The 21,540-nt window shown below is 38.8% G+C and overlaps 1 long non-coding RNA gene across 1 annotated transcript in view; it reads right to left on the minus strand.

Annotated features, from left to right (window-relative positions):
* The window catches only part of LOC126078013 (uncharacterized), a 68,852-nt gene that overhangs the window by 21,862 nt on the left and 25,450 nt on the right, over positions 1-21,540 (minus strand). Inside the window, exon 2 of the long non-coding RNA XR_007517935.1 lies at positions 11,372-11,625. This is a non-coding gene — a long non-coding RNA (uncharacterized LOC126078013). The remainder of the gene's footprint in view (positions 1-11,371; positions 11,626-21,540) is intronic.

The raw sequence follows: 21,540 nt of genomic DNA on the forward strand, positions 1-21,540 counted from the left end.
GGCACTTCTTGCTGCACTTCTTGCTGCAATATCAAGATATTGACCAATTTGTCTCCTGAGAGCCAAGCTTTAATTCTCTGATAAACATCCTGCAGGATGTTTTTATTCAATTAATTGAAATGATTGCTTGCACGGAAATATACCACTTTATCAAGGTCTGCTTGGATATCAGGTTTGGGCTGAGCCCCAGCGTTTTCCTCACTGAGTTCTCCTAAGAGCAAACTCAGGAGGGTTCTGAAACGTGGTTAAAACAATCAGCAAGAATTTGCCAGCTCGACGACTGCACTCCGAGGGCAAACACAGAAAAGGAGACAGGAAAACGAACGGGCAATACGGGCAAGTGAAAGGGTGCGTTCCAAAGATGCAGATGGAGAGATGGCTGTTAGGAGACATAAAATGGAGGGCATTATGAGAAGAAATACAGGATAATATAAACAGAGTCTCTAATCCTGAGGACTGTAAATCCCTTTTCCTTAATTGGTTTAGAAACTGTGGTCTGTAATGTGAGACGAAGGCTCTGGCTGCCTTTCTTCTTTGCTGTCTGGAATCACATTAAGTGGAAAACAATAGCAGGGCTGACAGCTCCCTTTCTTTGGGGGATTTAGCGCTAATCTGCTATTGAGACTAATACAATTACACGGGATTAGAACACTGCCAGTGATAGAGAGATTGGGGAATTCTAGTGGAGGGCGAGCCGGGGCTCTTTCCATGTAGGGCATGGGGCTTAAAAGGGGCAGTGGATCAAGTCTGCAGTGTTCCTAATGACTCTAAAATCATGGGAAATAATTGTGATTTTGTAATTAACGAAGGGTCTTGGTTACGAACCGTAATCCAAACAAAATGCTACCTTGAGATTTATTCACTGGTGCATCACACTCTTTTGCTTATTTTTAATGATTTATAATTGAATTTAGAGATTTCCAAACAGGACTACACTTTTCCATTTGTTCTCTCAGCATGGTGAGTTTTACTCCAGTTTCTCAAGACAGGTGAAATCTATATTTAAACACTTGGAAATCACTACTGGCAAGAGGTTCATTGCCTGATATCCACTAGCATTTCCTTCACAGACTTGAACTGACAGATACCATTGGGGTTTTTACAAAATGATTACGGAAATCTATCAGCGCTGGTGACGAAGCCACAACTGCCAAGCTAATTCAAGGTTTCCATAAATAACCCAGGATACCTGACATTATTAGTCTCATGCTCATTATTCAAAGGAGAGGTGTGATATTTATCAAGAGAATACATGAGAGGGACACAAGATTTTGGGTAAAAAAGCCAGCAACTTTTTTAAAGTACTGTCAGTTTTCTCCTTATGAGCCTTAAAAAATCTCTAATAAGTGCTACACACTAGCCATCAAACTGCCGTGTTTCTTGATCTCTAGGTAAATATTTCCATTTCAAACTATTTTTATTCTTATTATTTTAAAATAGAAATAGCAAATGTGACATGCTTATAAAACACCCAGCATGGTGCAATAATACTTTTCTAATTCAATTATAGGAAATTGCTGGATGTCATCATTGCTGATGTCAGATGGATCCTGGCTGAAAGCACAGAATACCAGAAAGATGTTTACCTGTGTTTTATTGACTATGCAAAGGCATTCAACTGGATAACATTGTGAAGAATGGGAATTCCAAAACAATTGTGTACATGAGGAACCTGTACATAGATCAAGAGGCAACTGTATGGTTTAAAGTCGAGAAAGGCGTGCATCGGGGTTGTATCCTTTCACCAGGCCTATTCAATCTGTATGCTGAGCAAATAATCTGAGATCCTGGGCTATATGAAGAAGAATGGGGCATCAGGAGGAAGACTCATTAACAACCTTCATTATATAGATGACACAGCCTTGCTTGCTGAAAGTAAAGAGGACTTGAAGCACTTACTGATGAAGATCAAAGATCACAGCCTTCGGTATGGATTATACCTCAACATAAAGAAAACAAAAATCCTCACAACTGGACCAATAAGCAACATCATGATAAATACAGAAAAGATTGGAATTGTCAAGGATTTCATTTTACTTGGATCCACAATCAATACCCGTGGAAGCAGCAGTCAAGAAATCAAAAGACACAATGTGTTGGGCAATTTGCTGTGAAAGACCTCTTTAAAGTATTGAAAGCAAAGATGTCACCTTGAAGACTAAGATGTGCCTGACCCAAGCCATGGTATTTTCAATCACATCATATACACACATGAAAGCTGGACAATGAATAAGGAAGACAGAAGAAGAATTGACACCTTTGAATTATGGTGTTAGTGGAGAATATCGAATATACTGTGGACTGTCAAAAGAAAGATAAAATCAGTCTTGCAAAAAGTACAACCAGAATGCTCTTTAGAAGCAAGGATGACAAGACTATGTCTCACATACTTTGGACATGTTATCAGGAGGGATCAGTCCCTGGAGAAGGACATCATGCTCGGTACAGTAGACGGTCATCGAAAAAGAGGAAGACCTTCCACAAGATGGATTGGTACAGTGACTGGAACAATGGGCTCAAGCAGAGCAATGATTGTGAGCATGGTGCAGGACTGGCCAGTGTTTCGTTTTGTAGTTCATAGGGTCGCTATGAGTTGGAACTGACTCGATGGCCCCCAGCAACAATTTAATTCCAAAGCTCTTGTTCCTAAATAAGTGCCCCTCATGAATGCTTTGGATTCCACCTTCTACATGTTCTATCCTGATGATTACCACATTTTGGGCTTTTCAGAAATATATAATGATGAGCATAAAAAAAAAATGAAAAGCATATACACATTAAAATAAATTAGTGCCAATACTAATATATCTTTCTGATGATCCAGTAGTGACAAAGAACTTCTGTCCTAAAAGACCCATCCAGTCTTTGGGTTAAGGTGTTATCTTCATAAGGACCACATTTCAATGCAAGGTGTCTCTCTGCAGCTGAGACAGACGCTGAAGGAGCTGACAGCCAGAGGCTGTCTGCTGGCTTCACTCCCTGCAGCTGGGCAGAAAGTCTTTCTTTGAAGGAGTCACTGTGTAGCACATCTTAGCTTGAATTTTTCAAAAAACAGAATCTGAGGCAAAAACTTATGTGCTATTTCATTAGGGAGTGCAATCCCAGGGTAGGGCAAGAAAGGAGGGATAGCCAATAAGAGGGTGTGTTACAGAGCTGGTACTTGGTACCAACTACAACTGATGCTTGATCTCAGATTGTGTCATGGGATAGTTGTCTTGGGGGAAGAAGGGAAAAGAGCATCCACAGGTGGCTTTCTCTTTGGATAGGAAGTCAGAGGCACTTAGTGCCTCTAAAGTAGCTTATAAGAGGTGCCAATCCAGGTACTGAGAATACTGAAAGGAGCCTCAATAATCTCCTGCTTTCAAGTTCGCCATCTAGTTAGAAGAAAGGACACATACCAAGAATAAAAAGACAGTGTGGGTTGAGCAGGCAATAAGTGTCAAAATAATGGTGCAGATAATATGTACCGTGACTCCTCTGAGCAGCAGTAGGGGTTAGAGACAGGCTGACCTTTACCTAGAGGTGGGACTAGGGCTGGACCTAAAAGTTAGGACTTCTTTAATTGGAGAAAAAAGGAGCAGGGGCAGGGGGAGTCAAAATGCAAATGCTCAAATTAAAACAGACTAATTTATAAAGCAGTAAATGGATGAAAAGGCCCAAGATCCACAATAGTGTCAGGAAAGAAAAAGAAAATGGAGAAATAGACGAGGAAAAAGGGGAAGGAGCTGGTGAGGACTGGTATTATTGTATGCATAAAGCTAATATTACTGTGGGACTCTAAGGTTAAATTCTTTTCAAAAGGGGTCTTCTTACCCATTCTCAAATACCAGTGGTGTTGAATTGCCAAATGCATATTCTCTGTCCTTACATTGTTTATGGAACTTTTTGCAATGTAGATTTTGGAAGTGCTTAACTTCAGTGTAGTTAGCAAAGACCACATATCTCTTTCCCTGGAAACATAAAACCCCTCTTTAAACAATTAAATCTGCAATTTGCTGAAACTCTCTTATTTGTCTTGTCAAGGTTTAGGGGAAGGAAGCAAGTATTAGAAACTCATAGTCTTGCCAGATGCTAGACAACTGAAGAGATCCTCCAATCATCTCTTAATTTGTTGCTTCATGTGTGTTTATCATATTTCTCAAGTATCAGATGTAGTAATTACATTGAAAAAAACAGATAAAAATGGGATCCTAAAAGATGTTGCTTATGGAGGAAAGGGGTAGTTATAGGTTCCATATCTGGCCTTCTGGTCTCTGCTAGAAATTCCCTACCTGCGAGTTGGAAAGTTCTGTCTTTTCCAGGAATTTAAACACATGGAAAAGAGACACATATTTGAAGGTGATTTCTTCTACTTTCAAGAATCCGCTGTGGGTGTTTACCTATCTTTATTCTGATGATTCCATTAGTTTGTGTGGACACTTTGGTGTATTGACAAATGTTTTTGGGAAACCATGAATATAGGCATGATTTAAGGACCTCACAAATAGACATAGCAGTTGGGTGGGTGAACATAAGGTTAAATTCAGGGATCCTAAAGTCTACTACTAAAAAAAAAAACAAATAACAATCAGGCTGAGTCTGGTTTCCTTTGTTGCAGAGTAACAGACCCTAAGACACCTCTGCTATCAGCATTCGCAGCTGTGGAGGGTGGAGTCTGCACAGCTCACGTCCCTCTAGTTACTGATACAGCCCCTGCACCTGGTGATTATTTATTATTTGTTGAAGTGGACAAAGAAACAGCCTCTCCACTCGCAGGCAGTAGGAAGAGGCTCCCCTTTCCTTTTTTCGTAAAGCCCCAGAGGACTTCACCTTCTATAGAGTTATCCAAACCCAAATTTGAAAAGCCCGGAGTATGTCCTCAGAGGTGGTGTCCTTGTTTTGCACGTCACCTTCCAGAACAGGGTCAATATTATTATTCCCTTTTTGCACATTTTGCACAATAGATCAATTTTCAATTCCCAAAAACTGAACCTCACAAATTTTTATGAGGAAACTTAACTCCAATCATATGGGCATAAAAAATATGCATACCCACTGGAGCATTGTTAGATCTCAGGAAGAAAATTTATTTCACTTTAAAATATGGTCTATAGTAGCCCAATTGCAAAAAAAAAAAAAAAAGAAGCATTGTGTATGGGCCTCTTTTGCATATTTAGATATGGAAAAGTGTGAGCAGTAACTAGATAATATAATTTTCATCCAGCCAAATATCAAGCACAATTCAATGAAGAAAATTCAACTTTTGCAGTGTGATTTATACATACTTATATACCCTTCATTTTGAGTCTATATGAAATGCAGACATTTATAGTTCTATAACCAGAGGAATAAAATTTGAATGTGTAGTAAAACGAGAAATGTATTTTAAATGGGCTTTAGAAACAGAACTGAGGAAGTCGTCAGGAGGCCACAGTCCCTAATGTAATTGGTTATTTTGCTAGATAGCCACTCAGATCAAGGCCTGGCAGGCACAGGATTGAATTCAGGCTGATGGGCATGGGAGATGGAGCGGTGACTTCCTGGAAGAGATTGAGATACAGCGACACAGTAATCCAGGCTGGCCATAAAGCACCCCATAAAGCCAGTATGAGAAATTCCTCCTGCCCATGGGATGCATCCTTATTTTTTTACTTTAAAAGAACTGTTTTATGATTTGGCATAGATCATTGATCATAGTGCTTTTCTACTTCAAATATCTCCCAGATGTGTTCTGTGTCAAATTTACAAAAGACATAACCATTATTTCCACAAAATATTGAAAGATTAAGTGACCATTTGCCCATCAACACCTATCACTTCCAATGTAATTCCCTTTGACATACATTATAGAAGCCACTTACTGGCCCCAAGCGATACGTGGGGGAAAGAGGTGACTTAGAGAGCATTACCTACTGTGATGAGCAGCTGGTGTTGTTGACTGTCCTGGAACTCTTCCTCCTCGTCCTAACAGAACTCAGCATTTCAGCAGGAAACCTGTGCCATATGGTTTGAATGGAGATGAATCTGTTCTCCCATCCAACCTCTACTACAGGGATGCCATGTGACACAAGCTGGGCCAATCAGAGCATCCTATCCTGGTGACAGTCATTGGAACAAGGATAGGTTTGTGATCCAAGTTAGGCCAATAAGAGTCCCCTGCCAGGACTTTTCCATGAGAGCTTGAGGGAAGATATGTTCTTTTCAATAGCAGTACTAAGAGGGAGCGAGGTGGGCTGAGGGCTGCTGATGGCCATTTTTACTAATCATATGAGAAAAACCTTCTAGATATTTTGAAGGCAAGTTGAGACAGGCTGAGCTCAGAGATGGGAGAGAAACCAAAATCATAACACAATTTGAGCCTGTGAACCCAGCCATGCTTTATACCAGTAATAAATATCCTTTTCAGTTTTGTGAGCGAATAAAATCTCATTTTTTGCTTAATGTAGTTTGAGTTGGCACAGGACTAGGCAACATTTCATTCTGCTATACATAAGGTTGCCATGAATCAGAGCTGGCTCAATGGCAAATAACAATAACAAATTTGAGTTAGGTTTCTTCTATCATTTGCCACCAAGAAAGCCCTTATACCCTTGAAATTTATAAGGAGGCAAAAAGTGCTTTCCCAGATCTACCAGCTTACTCTGTAGTCTAGGTTGTGGCCATGCCACTATTTCTTGCCTACAAACTGTGAGCAGAAGTGATCATAGTCTGAGGTATTCAAGAGATGGTCCTCCACCTCCAACCGTCTCTTACTCTTTTGAGGATATTTAGAGATCATGCCTACTGGATAGTATATCTAGAAGATGTCAGAGCCTGATCAGACTAGTCACTGGTGTCTTAGTCATCTAGTGCTGCTACAACAGAAATACCACAAGTGTATGGCTTTAACAAAGAGAAGTTTATTCTCTCACAGTCTAGTAGTCTAGAAGTCCAAATTCAGGGTGCCAGCTCCTGGGGAAGCCTCTCTCTCGCTGCTGACTCTAGAAGAAGGTCCTTGTCATCAATCTTCCCCTGGTCTAGGAGCATCCCAGCACAGGAAACTTGGGTCCAAAAGAAGTGCACTATTCCTGGTGCTGCTTTCTTGGTGGTATGAGGTCCCCACATCTCTCTGCTCACTTCTTTTATATTTCAAAAGAGATTAGCTTAAAACACAACCTCATCTTGTAGATTGAGTCCTGCCTCATTAATATAACTGCTACTTACCCTACCTCATTAACATCATAGAGATAGGATTTACAACACATAGACAAATTGCATCAGATGACAAAATGGTGGACAATCACACAATACTGAGAACCATGGCCTAGCCAAGTTGACACACATTTTTTGGGGACACAATTCAATCCATGACACTGCGGCACTTACACTGTGTAGAACAGAGCCCCCGGCCAGCCTTTGTTGTTTTAAACCACTAAGATTTCAGGAATAATTTGTTATATAAGCACAGAAGGATTTGTGATAAGAATTAAGTTCAGTTATAGAAAAATTAACCAGGTTACATATTTAGCTCCATGAGTTTATGGTTGAGATTCATATCCAACAATCAGCTATTTGTACTGCTTCCTTGTACCTTAAGAAGTAGAGAGAAGAGATGTTAAAGGAGATTAGGGAGAATTAACACAGGAGGTACCCTCTTCAATATTATGGCTACAGAAAAGGTAGTGGGCAGTCTCAAAAAAAACAATCTCTGAGTCCATCTGTGGGTCAAGCACTTTACATACATTATTCCATTCCATCATCACCAATAAACCATGAGATGATATTATTATTTCCCTTTTATTGACAATGAAATTGAATTCCAGCGAGATTAAGTATAGCCACAGATTCCTGGCTAGAAGGGGCAGATTTGAACCCTATCTATCCAGCTAGACAATCTAACTCAAATTACTTCTATTATTACCATTAATAGTTGTATAAATATTACTTAGAGATAATTCTTTCCAGATTTTTTCAAAATACTAGTCTCTCTCACCCACCCCTCCACACAGAGAAAGTAAGATCCAGCCCTGTTTGGTTCTGAGTTTTCAGGCTGAATTCTATACAAAAGCTTCAGGAACAAAGTGCATGCCTTCTAATCCCCCAACAACATAATTCCCTTGTCTCTGGATTTTTATGTTCCTTGCCCAGCCACTGTTGGAATGTGTTCATCTTTCTCTTCAAAACTCAGTCTAGGACACTGCTCTTGGGCACACAGCCAATTCTGGTTCCATAACCCCTTGTTTCTAGTTCCTCGTACTCTCTAGGCTATTTCTCTTTGTCTTGACAAATTTTCTGAACTGTTGGTCCCCATTTCTAACTAATTTGTCAGCCAATGTGCTCCCTTCCGACTAACCCTGCAAATTCTCCAATCTGGACCCAGTCATCTTTTCTGCACTTATGAAAGACTATCCCATTATTTTTATCTCTTTGCAATAATAGCATTCTCAAAAAAAAAAAGATATTTGCCTGTGATCACTTTCTGGGTTTCTGGTAAAACGGGATTGAAATTTCAATTCACAATAATTTGGTGATTATTTCTCCTCAACTTCTAGCTTATCTGACTCAATAAGTGTCTCTTACTCCAGATGCCCATGAACTTATGATAAATAAACACTGCTATCGAAAATCCAAACATGAAAGTAAGGAGAAATTGATCATTGTGAGGCCCTCCAAACTAGACACGAAGCACAGGAACATGCCTGGCAGTTGGAAAGGGAGTTAGTGAACCTCCAATAATGTACAATCGGGCAAAACTATCCACTGCTTTATTGTCATAAGTTTAAAAAGCAAACCAAAAAAACTCCCCCGGACACCATTTTAACCCAGTACTGAAGTCATTCCTTGAGGTTCATCCTTCAGTCAAAGACTAGACAGGCTCATAAAACCAACAACAATACATGTAGCTCAATCATGTATACAAGACTAAATGAGCACACCAACCCAGGGGCAAGGACGAGAAGGCAGGAGGGAACAGGGAAGCTGGATGAATGGAAATGGTGATTCCAGGTCGAGACAGGGAGAGTGTTGATAGGTGGTGGGGTTGGCAACCAATGTCACAACACAATATGGGTATTGTTTAATGAGAAACTAATTTGTTCTGTAAACCTTCATCTAAAGCACAAGAAAAAAACAAAACTATGTAACTTTCCCAAAGGGAAATCTAGGGGAGAGACCAGGATTAGTTCTCTGAATTTCCATGAAAGGACAGACACTTGTGATTAGGAGCTGTCAGGGTATGCACGCGCTCACGCTTAAGTGACGTCATGTGCTGAAGCACGATTAGGACTCCTTATGGCCTATCACTTACAAAAGTACTTATGAAGAGCTCGGGCTGCAGATTATGAGTCAAGTCTGGCCTTTTGCCCACCAGTGACTAAAATAAATGCCTAAAAGCCCATTTAGTACATCTCTGTGAACATCACATTGTCGTGAATTCATCCCTGAGACAGTGAATTCTATAAGCGTTAATGGGTTTTATATTCAACAAACATCCATTTTGTAGTCAGGCAACTTTTGCCACTGACACCTGCCAATTCATATTCTAGGAAGAAATCACTGAGCTTATAAAGAGTTGCCATTTTAGAAATGAATATGGCTCGTTATCTTTATTTCTATCCTTCTTACTGCTCCTATCAATCCAGAAGGACTCTGAGGTTTTTTTGGGGAAACGTATTTTTTTTTTAGTTAAAATCAAACACTGTACTTTTTGCCAGTTAACAATGGGTAGATTTCTGCATTAAATTCACATTAATTTTATTGAAATTGGAAAATAGGCAGAAATCCCAGCCATCTGGACCTAAGTAGATATCTCACTCAGTATTAGAAGGTCTCTCAAGAAATTAAATGAGGGAAAGGAAACAGGGTTCTAGTGCCCACGTGGCCTGCCACTGAACAGCCTTGGGGCTTTGAGCAAGTCATCTCAGCTCTCTGGCCAAGATTCTCAGGTATCCTTAACTGTCAAAAATTATGGTTGGAACCAGAGTTTTTCTAAAGTCCCTTCCTATTCTGTAACTTTACAACTTTCTGGTCCTCTAGAATGATTCCTTTTCTTCAAGAAGATAGGATGTCATTGTTCTCTCTTCCTTCAAAGCTTTCCTCTGATGTCTTCATCAAGAAAACTCCTATTCAGCCTTAAAATACCACTTCAAATGCTGCCTCTTCTTTGAGTTCCATTAGATTTAGAGACTTTTTCTCCTATGTTTCCATTTTGCTTTGTACAGAGGCCCTTTACACTATAATAGATACCGTGGAAGACAGAATAATGCATCCCACCCAAGATGTCCACTTCCTAAACCCAAGAACCCATGAATATGCTACCTTACATAGCAAATGGGACTTTGCAGGTATGATTAAATTAGGGATTGAGATAGAGATTACCCTGGATTATCTAGGTGAGCCCGATTTAATCATGGGGGGGAAGGGGGACAAGAAGGAGGCAAGAGGGTCAAAGTCAGAAAAAGGAAATAGAACCAGAAGTTGAAGTGTTATGTTTTCAAGATGAAGGAAGGAACCAGTAATCAAGGAATGTAGGTGGCCTCTAAAGTTGGAAAAGGCAAGGAAACAGATTATCTCCTGAAGGTTCCAGAAGGAACACAGCCATGTCAACACCTTGATTTTAGACTTCTAATCTCTAGAGCTGTAAGAGAATAAATTTGTGTGGTTTTAACTCACTAAGTTTGTGGTTATTTGTTACTATATATACTATGGTATATGATATAGTATATTATATGATTACATTTATTTATATGACTATACCCTTGTTAGCCAGTGATCTTGAGGACAAGGACCACATATTTTTTTTCTTTATATTTTCATTTCTTAGCACATTTCGCGGCACTTCATAGATACTCAAAAGATATTTGTTGAATGAGTAATCATCTTTTATGAAAATGAATGTAAAGATTTTAGGGGAGAAATAGGTTGCCCAAGGCTTACAGCAGTAGGAATGCTGCCCAAATGCTGTACTACCCCTAAAGTGTGGCATTTATTGTGATTTTTTTTTTCCACTGAGACAGTGCAACACCAGAAACATTTAAGTATTATTGGCCCTGTCACTTCATATGAAACCACACTCTATAAATCTAGACTCCTGTGTAGAGACTGGCATTTATTTATTTACTTTAACCATAATTCTTGTGATTCCATAGGAAAAAAAAAACATTTAAGTATTGGCAGGGTACATTATATTATGCAGTTTTACTTGGAGCTCTTTCAATGACTCAATGTTAATGCTAAGTAGTCCAGATTTTGAGTTGTAAAAATATTATGTGCACTTCATCTGTTTGTTTAAAATGGTCTCTCTAAACAAAACCTAGACTTTGCTGAAAGTTACCAGTGTCAGTGGGTGTGAATGTGTATATTTACATATTACAGAATGGAAAGGAGATTGGAAGGGGAAGCAGAAAAGACTAACCTTCCATTCCTTTCAGAGTGAACTTGCAGATGAAATTCCACTGGCTCGGCTCCTCATTGGGTTCCATGCAGGCCACGGACAGAGGAAGTTTTTGGGCACTAGTCCTTGGAAGAAAGCACAAATGTGGCTGCCATTTAAATTGCAGATGGTCATGGTTGTCACAGTCTTTGTGTGAACAGCTGCTTGTTGTTCTCTCACTCTTCTAGGGGAGTTTGTTCTGTTGTTTCGCAAGTTCCTTCATCCATAAGTTATTCCTATTTGAAAAGGCGAGGAGTTGGTTTAATGTCACTCTATAAGAAAAGTTCCACTATTTTATAGAAAGTTTCACTGAAAGAGAAAAGCCTACAAATATCCATTACAGGAATGCACTTGATTCATATGGTTAGATCCCACCATGACTGTTGGAAGAACTTAATACAGGTAGTCCTCGACTTACGACATATTTGAGTTATGATGAACTGCACCTTACCACCCTGTTTTTTTAGTACATTGTTAGTAATACGTACTACATACAATGTTGCAGCCGGTATTTTGATGATGTTATCATTCTCAGATGTTCACTTGAAGATGTTCAATATTATGATTTATTGTTCAAAACACTGCCATATATTAGGCTATAAAAAAGCTAAAAAAAAAAAAATAATGTAATCGACTTACATCAGAACTGACTTAGGACAGAGTTGTTAGAATGGAACTGTCATAAGTCGGGGACTACCTGTATTTTACTTCTACTTTTCATTAGGAAATTCATATTTAAAGTTTCATTTTTATTTGCTGCTAGTAAATCTTTAGGAACCATCAAGCCACAGTATTTTTTTTTTTTTTTTTTGAGTGCTCAGTATTCAATGGTGAGACAAAAGAAGGATAAAACATGGGGCATGTTCCCACAATTGACCTTTCAGTCTCATTGAAGAGTTAGGATATGATCCATACAGGTAAAAATATTAGCATAAAAGGCACATTTATACTTTTTTAATAAGAAACTACAACAAATATTAAATCATTTTGAGAACAAAAAAATATAATCATACCACCTTGGCACAACCATTTTCTTCTTACATATTTCTTTCTTGCCATATGCAGTCATGGAGCCCCGGTGGCACAGTGGTTAGAAGGTCAGGCTGCTAACCAAAAAGTCAGCAGTTCAAAACCACCAGCCGCTTCTGGGAAACCCTATGGGGCAGTTCTACTCTGTCCCATAGGGTAACTATGAGTTGGAATCAACTCAGTGGCAACGGGTTTGGTTTTTTGATTTTATATGCGGCCATAAGCAAGAAAGCAATTTGCAAAAACAGTATGCTTTAACTCTGCCATTATGACCTCACAGTTTGGTCTTCATTCCTCATGTGGTGTGGAAAAGTGGTACATAATGTGCTTGAAAGTTTATGAACACATTTTCACCTTTTAAAAAATTTTTATCACTATAACAGTTAAGAAACAGACTATCTTTTTATGTTTGTCACTATGTCATTTAGGTCTCAGCTAAAATGTCACCTTTCAGAGAAACTTTAGTTGACAACCCAGCATAATGTAGCCTTCTAACCAGTCACTATCACAGTATGTTGTTTAATTTTCTTCAAAGCCCTATTTGCTACATGATTTTTTTCTTCATTTTTTTGTTGTGTGCCCTCTTCTAGCCTACATTAGAAAGGAAGCTGTGTTAAGAGCAGGAATCTTACCTGCTTTCACAGCTATATCATCAGTGCCTAGAACAGTAGCTACCCTGTAGTTGGAACTCTCTCAATACTTGTGATTGAATTAATGAAATACAAACTATTAGCCTTTTGTCTCATTCATAATTTATGTTGCTTGTAGAAAAAAAACACCAAATAAAACTTCCAATGGCTAAAATTTGTTATAAATGAAAAATTGACTAAAGAATCAATCTTTCTGGTAACATTGAAAATTCAAAAATGAATCTGAGAAGAGAGAGACTTTGTTGAAATAATTAACGCAAATAAAAGAGACAATGGCTAAAACAGCATGTGGCAAAATTTGCTATTGACTTAAAAAAGACAGAAGAGTCGAATCTTCTAAACAAAATCTATCTGTTTAAAAATGATTCTGGACAATTAGACTTTGAGTTAAGGGTCATAAAAAAAGTAGAAATAAGGGTCAAAAAAGAAAACTTGTAATAGCAGAAGATACAATTGGTAAAGTTTGATATGTTTGAAAAATCCTGATGGATAAATCAAATCTTTGTCATAAAATTTATAAGAGCCGCTTCTGAGAAAAATAATTTCCTTTAAATTACAATTAAAAAAATGGGAAACTACTTAAGTGGTTTATATAGAAAAATTGATCAAATAATAAAATTGGCTTAATATAGTTTAATTCAGAAAATTCTTTCTTGGCAATGATGATATAATTCTGATTAAAATGACCACATTTATACATATGGAATCAATATACTCTTATGGTCAAAATGGTAGAATAACAAATTCCTGAAATCTGCCCATGTGTACAGCTATGGAGCAACATAAATACTAAAACACTAAGTTGAGAAGCACAACCAACCATAAAACAGACCAGTGTATAATGTACTAGGAATAAGAAAAAAATCACTGTAGAATTGTCAGGAGAGGCTCTCAGAAAGCTGGCAGCCACTAACCAGTTGGACAGCCTTGGGCAAGTTACTGAGCAACTCTGGGTCTTGGAAATATTGAACAATAGTTTAAGCTACAAATTTAGACTAAAGTCAATCACAGAGAGCTGACCAAAGATGATGTGTGTTACTAAGGATAAGGGTGGAAATAGGGAATAATAGACCATAATGAGTTAACCTTTAGGGGTTACCATTATTTAGAGGATAAGATGACAAACCACTGGAAAAATAGGCAAAGAAGGGATAAAGAAATTACTGGAGACTAGAATGGTACAATGTGAGGGGGCAATAAAGTGATGTTTTCAAACAACTTGAGCCTATTTGAAAGCAGACAATCAAATACTATTGAGAGAATGATTAAAGGCCAAAAGAAAGCTCTTAAATTTGGCTGGAAGACCAATTGTGAAATGGAGACAATGCTTTTGGGACATCACTGGGACCACCAAGGAGGTGGCCACTGAGGCCAAGAGGATACCAGGAACCTGAAGAAGAGGCTTCTTGGTCAGAGCTTTTTAGTTTCCTGTTGACAATAACTGAACTTGAGGAAATAGGGTGGATTTACTGGCTCATGTGTTCAAAGGCAGGGATGCGGAGATTTCAGAAATGTCCATAGCCAGGCACTGGATTACTGCTGGGACTCTACTTCCTTGTTCCATCTCTGCTTCTCTTTGAGTATTGACTTTATTCTCTCCTAACGTAGACCAGCTTTTTACATTTGATAGAGAAGATTGTGACTGGTAGCTCTCATACTTGAGCTTTGCCATGAAAGAAGCTTCCTGAGTTGCAATGTTAAAAATCCTAGGGCAGGACTGACTAGCTAACCACTGTCACCAAGGTGGTAGGACCATGTAAGAAGACACAAATGGATAAGTCAGACATTCTCCAAAAGAAAGGAGATTACTGATTCCAGAACCAAAAGAAGAGGTATGGGAAAGTCAAAACAATATGGCCACTAAGTGATTCCCAAACAAAACCAAACCCAATGCCATTGAGTCGATTCCGACTCATAGCAACCCTATAGGACAGAGTAGAACTGCCTCATAGAGTTTCCAAGGAGCGCCGCGGATTCGAACTGCCAACCCTTTGGTTAGCAGCCGTAGCACTTAACCACTATGCCACCAGGGTTTCCACTAAGTGATTAGGAAATGCAAATTCTTTTTAAGATTAAAAAGTAAAGAACATATCTAAAGGCAGAGAGGAAAAGGTGAAGATGAGAGGGAGAAGAAAAAAATGAAGGAAACAGATGAAAGAAGGTAAAAACACCAAAACAGATTCCCACCCAGTGAGAAATTAACCTGAATGGGGCCTTATAATCACAAGTGGATTGGCAGTATTCTTTCTCTACTCAATTTTAGTTTTTTCCTGATATCTACAATTTTCTACCCTTTCAGTTTGGTGATCCATTAACTAACGTCTCCTGCTTCACATCTCAGTCTAGAGTTTATTTTCTCTCATTCTGATTTGGCCTTTCATGCAGACTTCTCTGTCCTTAATGGTTCCTTTGGCTCCTTCCATCTGGGAAATGCTAAAATCTTCTTCCTCCCCAGCTTGGGACTGAGAAGTCTGAGCAAAGTTCAGTTGGGTCTCTCAAGACCCAGAAAGGAAGAGGCTCAGGAGCGCAGAAGGAGAATTCAGATTTGATAAAGAAGGGGGGTGGGTATCTTTCTCTTAGATGAACTAGAAGGAAGAAACAAATGGATAATTTTCTGCAAAGACAGATTTGAAGAGGGAAAGAGACAGATTTGAGTAAAGGAAAAGGTAAATGAGGAACTTCATTTGGGGTGGTCTTAATCTGTTCAGAAAAGCAGAAGTCAAGGCCATTTACTGCTAGGAAGGATAAGAAATGTAGGTGCTTAAGGATGTATTAGTTTTCTGTGTCTGCCACAACAAATTGCCACAAACTGGGTGGCTTAAAAAAACAGAAATTTATTCTCTCATAGTTCTAGAAGGCATAAATCCAAAATCAAGGTATCAAAAGGGCTGAAGACTCTAGGGGAGAATCTTCCCTTGCTTTTCCAGCTTTTGGTGACTGTTGGCATTCCTTGGCTTCCTTGGCCTATCACCCCAGTCTTCGCTTCTGTGGTCACATAACCTTCTCCTCTGCGTGTATGTGCGTGTAATCTTCCTGTCTCAATATTATAAGGATACTCGTCATTGAATTTAGGGCCCATCTGGACTATCCAGGATTATTTCACCTCAAGAGTCTTAATTTAATTACATCTGCAAGGACCCTTTTTTCCAAATAATGTAATATTCACAAGTTCCAGGGATTAGGGTAAACATATTTTAGGGGCTACAATCCAAACTACTACAAGGGGAGAGAAAAGGTACAAATTAACTGATACAGGCAGGCACCCTTACAGCATGGAACAGAAGAATAAATATGATTACTGAAAAAAGATGATGGCCAAGTCAGAGTGGGACACATGAATTTTTCATTGGCCAAGACTGCTTTTGATAGCCTGGCAGCAAGAGCAGAATAAGCAGGCAGTGGGGGTAACACAGAATAAGGTGTTTATAGGCGGGCTTAGCAGAGGGTTGAGGAGATGAAAGTCCTGCCCTTTCCCACTTCCAGCTGCAGGACCTAAGATGCCTTCTAACCTGAGTGAAATAATTTATGTTAAATCACCTTGGAAACTGTAAAGCATTAGACAAAATAAGGAGGTATAATTTTTATTTGTTCCCTTCATTCCTTCTTATACTTTATTCTTATATCCTAGAGATATTCTTACTATCCAACTCTACAGTCCTTCCTATCCTCTTCCAAATCGCCCATAAATAAAACTTTAAATAAAATCTCTATTCCAGTAGCCCAAACTGTTTTTTTTACCCATGAATGATGGCTGTGATGACCACAGGACCAGAATAAAGCAGTCAGTGATAAATACTCCCAGCCTCTCCTGGCTCTCCAGTACCCTGGTGGCAGCGTGTCTGTATCACTAGGTTCTACAGAAAGGTGTTGAGAATTTTCATTTATTGGTGGGACCAGAGATAGCTCAAAAACCAACCTTCTTGGTCATATTTCTAGGGAAACACCCAATAGTTCTACCTCATCCTAGAAGGCTTGCTGGGGAAGTGAAAAAAGGACAGGTTACTTCACAAGCCGCTAGATCTGTGATTTTTAAAGTTCATTTTTCCCCTTTATCTTTTCCTGTCTTTTTTTTTTTTTTTTTTAAAGCAGCAGAGCTCCCTTCAAACAAAAATTTATATCGAACAGATAAAAGTGAACCTGCTGTGGTGGAGGTGGGAGAGGAACTAAGAAATGCCTCCCATTCTTCCCTCCCAGCCCCTAACGTCTTCCCCACAGGTACCTAATATGGCGGCCTCTGAGTATTTCTGAAGAACAATTTCTAAACAGCTGCACTAGACAAGTATGGAATAGGCTTCTGAGTGCTGAGGAAAGCAACAGCCCTCCTGGTCTAAGGAAATTAAATGTCTTGCTCATGGAGAGTCTGATTCAGGCTAACCCACCATAAATTAACTTTATTACTTAAATAGCAGAATCACAAAACATTTACTTTGTAAGCGGCTTTAGACAACACCAAACCAGTTCTCTTCTTTTGGGTCTGTTCTGGAAATATTCAGCAATAATCAGCTCAAGTTCAACTGCTCCTTCCAACAGGAAAGGATGTGTGACTTCTTTCCTTCTCTCCTTGAACACTGGCAAGAACAACAATAAAAAAAATACCTGATGTAGAAGTTTCCAGGATAAATCACTCTATTTTCATTAGTGTTGACATCTTGCTACTTTTGAGAATGCTTACAGCTCCAATTAAGGCCTCTGATGAAAGGGTAAGTGTCAAGCCAGGCTCCATGTGACACTAATGACCCCTCCTCCATCAAGCTACTTTCTGAAGATCATCCTTGTCGTTTTTATCCCCCGTCTTCCAAGATTTTTTTTTTTAACCAAACTTCTTTCTTCTAATCTAAGGACATTTTTTTTTTTCTTTAAGCCTATTTATTTCTTAGCCATCTGACATGCCCAAGATAGCATGACCCTCACAAGGTCTGTCTTTACTGCACTGCAATTGGCGATTCTCTCTGCTTGAATAAACTTGCACACATTAAAAGTTTTAAGAGAAGAGTGAGGATTACAAGTATGTGTTCATAGGGCAGGCCTCCAAAATGAGCCAAATGTAAAGGTATTTGGCAGAGGAAGAACAGTTCACTAACTTGAAATTACAGATGAACAACCAATAGAGTTACATTTAAATACCATTATCTGAGAGAGGCATTCACTAAAGTCACTTAATACGAATGAACAAATATTTATCAGCATCGCCTATGCTGAAGAAAGTGTGCTAGACTCTTGGTTATGGGGGAAGTGGGAACTGGAATACAAAAATAAGAGAATTTCTTTTCTCAAGGAGATGACCACATAACTAGAGGGGATTAGTCGATGAGCTTTGATGTAATACAAGAGAGACTTTGAAAAGTGAGAAATTGATTATGAATGAGGAGAAAGGTTGCTATTAGTGAGAATAGAAAGAGGAAAAGATATTCAAGACATGTAGCAGAGGCAAAATATATATTAAACTGGCTACACGGAGTGAGGGAGAGAGATAAGTCAAAAATAGTATTGTGGTTTCAAGATTAGTGGGAGAATACCAAAAAACCAACCCAGTTGCCATCAAGTCAATTCTGACTTGTGGAGACCCCATGAGTATCAGAGTAGAACTATGTTCCATAGACTTTTTAATGGCTGATTTCTTGAAAGTAGATCATCAGGTCTTTCTTCCCAGGCACCCCTGGATGGATTCAAACTGCCAACCATTTGCATCACCCAGGGACTCAAGTGGGAGAACAGAGTGCCATCATCAGAAAATGGCAATGAAATATGTTTTGCTTTGACTCAAAAATTTCAGGTGCTAGCAGATTCACGTAGGTGCAGATACTGATAATCAGGAAACTGGAAGGATGGGTCTTCAGTTTACCCTAAAAGAGAGGAAGTGGATGAGCTTCTTAAGAAAACAAGAATAGAGACAGAAAAGGGAAGGGTAAAAATCACTGGGGGAGAAGAAAGTTTCAAAAGCAAAGAGTGGCCAACACTGTCCAAAGTTGCAAACAGGTTGAGAAGGATAAGGGTGAAGATGTTGGAGCTGGTAACTGGTAGGCCATTGGGGAATTTTATGAGAGTTGTTTCAAGAGAATAGTGCGTTTTCTTTACCTCTTTGCCCCCACTAACTCATAATTTCTGCTACCTCATCACTTCAGTTTACAATGACCATGATTTGGCCTCATGGCTTCTCTCTATGCAACCTGTCAATTCTCTTTGCTAAATGATGCCTATTTCCTGAGGAAATTCCAGTTCAAATTCTCAAAAGAAAGAATTCAATAGCTCCAGAGTTCATCTTGGTTGTGTGCAGGCATCACAAGTTGCTGGCAGACTCATGGATTACTGTCCTTGGGTCAGGTGCCTCTTCTGATCCAATTGTCTGTAGCCAGAAGAATGGGATTCATCACAAGTGTAGGAATGTTCTTTCAGCAGGAACTGAGGTGAGGTCAGCACAAAAACTGATATGTTTAATGTATTATGTTCACAACTAACTCTCTGTGTCTGTGTATAAAGATTCAAACTCTAAGTGGTGCACATTTGGGTCAAAGCTTCCCCACCCCATTTTTGGATTATGTTAAACTCTGACGCTCTCTAAATGAGTTCACTTCCATTTTCAAATTTTAAGCAATCATATTTTCAACTTATATATTGTATTTCTTAATAATATTATGACCAAGACTTTTACTGGCATTAATTTTTCAGTGTAGTTTGTTGTTTAAAATAATGTAATCATCAAAATATTGTTATACTACTCTAAGCTTGATACATCAGTGTTTTCTTTCATTGTGTTATATGTATACTTGTAAATAAAATAGCTGCAAACCTTGGGGGGAAAAAAACCTTGGAATTTTATACAGTACTTACTAGGGGAGAAAAGTTCTTTTCACTCCAGCATCTAATTAGTTCACAGGCCAGTATTAGTAACACCTTGGATTTGCATAGCACTTTAAACTTTTCAAAGTGCCTTTGTAAATTGTTATTCTAAGGGACTTCCAGAGACAGGAGAGTATGTATGCAAACACATACTCTACAAATGTAAATACTTATATTTATAAGCCTTACTTTATGTAAATGAATTGATAAAAAATGTCTGATGACTATGTCTAAATAATGCCCTGTAACAAATTGCCATAGTTGTAAGTGCTTAATAAAACAATAAAATCTATTAACTTCCCTAGCACTTCTGTAGCTGAGTGACAGCTATTATTAGTTTGGAGGCAAAATAATTTGCCTCTCCAAGTGCCATTGTTACTACAGAATTTATATTAGACTATAAGGATCCATGTTTCTTCCTCTGGATTTGGTGCCTAGAGCTGGTGCTGAAGTGGGAGGAAATCCCAGGCAGAGGCAGAACAAATCAATCCAGTTAAAAGAATGGTAGCAACCAGAGCTTCAAATCATTCCACTTTGAACCCCTGCTGTGAATTTTCATTTTTAAAAAGTTCCCCAGCAATGCTAATGCTGCTGGTTAGGGACTAATTCTGAGATGCAGTATTAGAGTAGTGTTCTCAAAATTTATTATACATAAGAATCACCTGGGTATCTTGTTAAAATGTAGATACTGATTTAGTATATCTGGGGTGGATTGGGGGTGGAAATGCAAATTCTCAGCAGGAGTTCAAACTGGAATGAACTCGTTTGAAGCTCTAGTAATGACCAACAACAACAGGTCTTCTAAAGTTCCCATTAGCAATGAGAAAACTGAGGTACTGTGAATTAGTTGAAGTCATACCACTATTTATGGTCAGCAGCTGGACAAAAATACAGATCTCATGTCTCTCAGTCAAGTACTCTTACCAAGTCACCATCATTTAATAAGTATTGTGATATTAGAGGATGGAGCAAGGAAAATGGAGGGTAAGAAGTATTTTAATTCACCCTGGTCTTCTTCCCTTTATGAAATGGCACCAATCTCCACCCATAAACTTTCTGGAAAATGTTTTCTTATATCTTTTCCTACCACCCTTCCCCAACAACATTCAGTAAATCACCAAATTCTGTCAACTTACCTCCAAAATATATTGTGGCTACATTCTCTCTTCCTCCCTTCACTGTAACCACCTTAATCTAAGCCACCATTATCTCTTGCTTAGATCACTGTAAAAGCTTCCCAACTGGCTCCCTTCTTCTATTTCAGCCCACCTACAGTCCATTCTTAATGAAGTGGCCAGAATAATTTTTTTTGAAACCATGTGGGATATATGCTTGCCCACCAACATTTTCTGCCTCTCAAGTTCATTGGGAAGCTGCTTTCCCACTGATAATGCATGCTGCAGCAAAGTAGGGACCTTTATGACAGTTTGAAACTGAAAAAAACTGGCATGTGCCACAAATTAATGTTTCTACAGGGTCTTGTATGAGGTATGTGCATTTTTAGTAAGAAAAATAGAAATTTTGATAAATTTTGGGGGGACACATATGTCCCAGTGGACTCAGGAGGGACTCTGGGAGTAGAATTAGTGGGACACTGTATGTCTGTCTGGACTCTAAATGTAGGCTTGTGTGAAG

The sequence above is a fragment of the Elephas maximus genome, chromosome 6, assembly GCF_024166365.1.
Source record: "Elephas maximus indicus isolate mEleMax1 chromosome 6, mEleMax1 primary haplotype, whole genome shotgun sequence".
Classification (NCBI taxonomy): Eukaryota; Metazoa; Chordata; class Mammalia; order Proboscidea; family Elephantidae; genus Elephas; species Elephas maximus.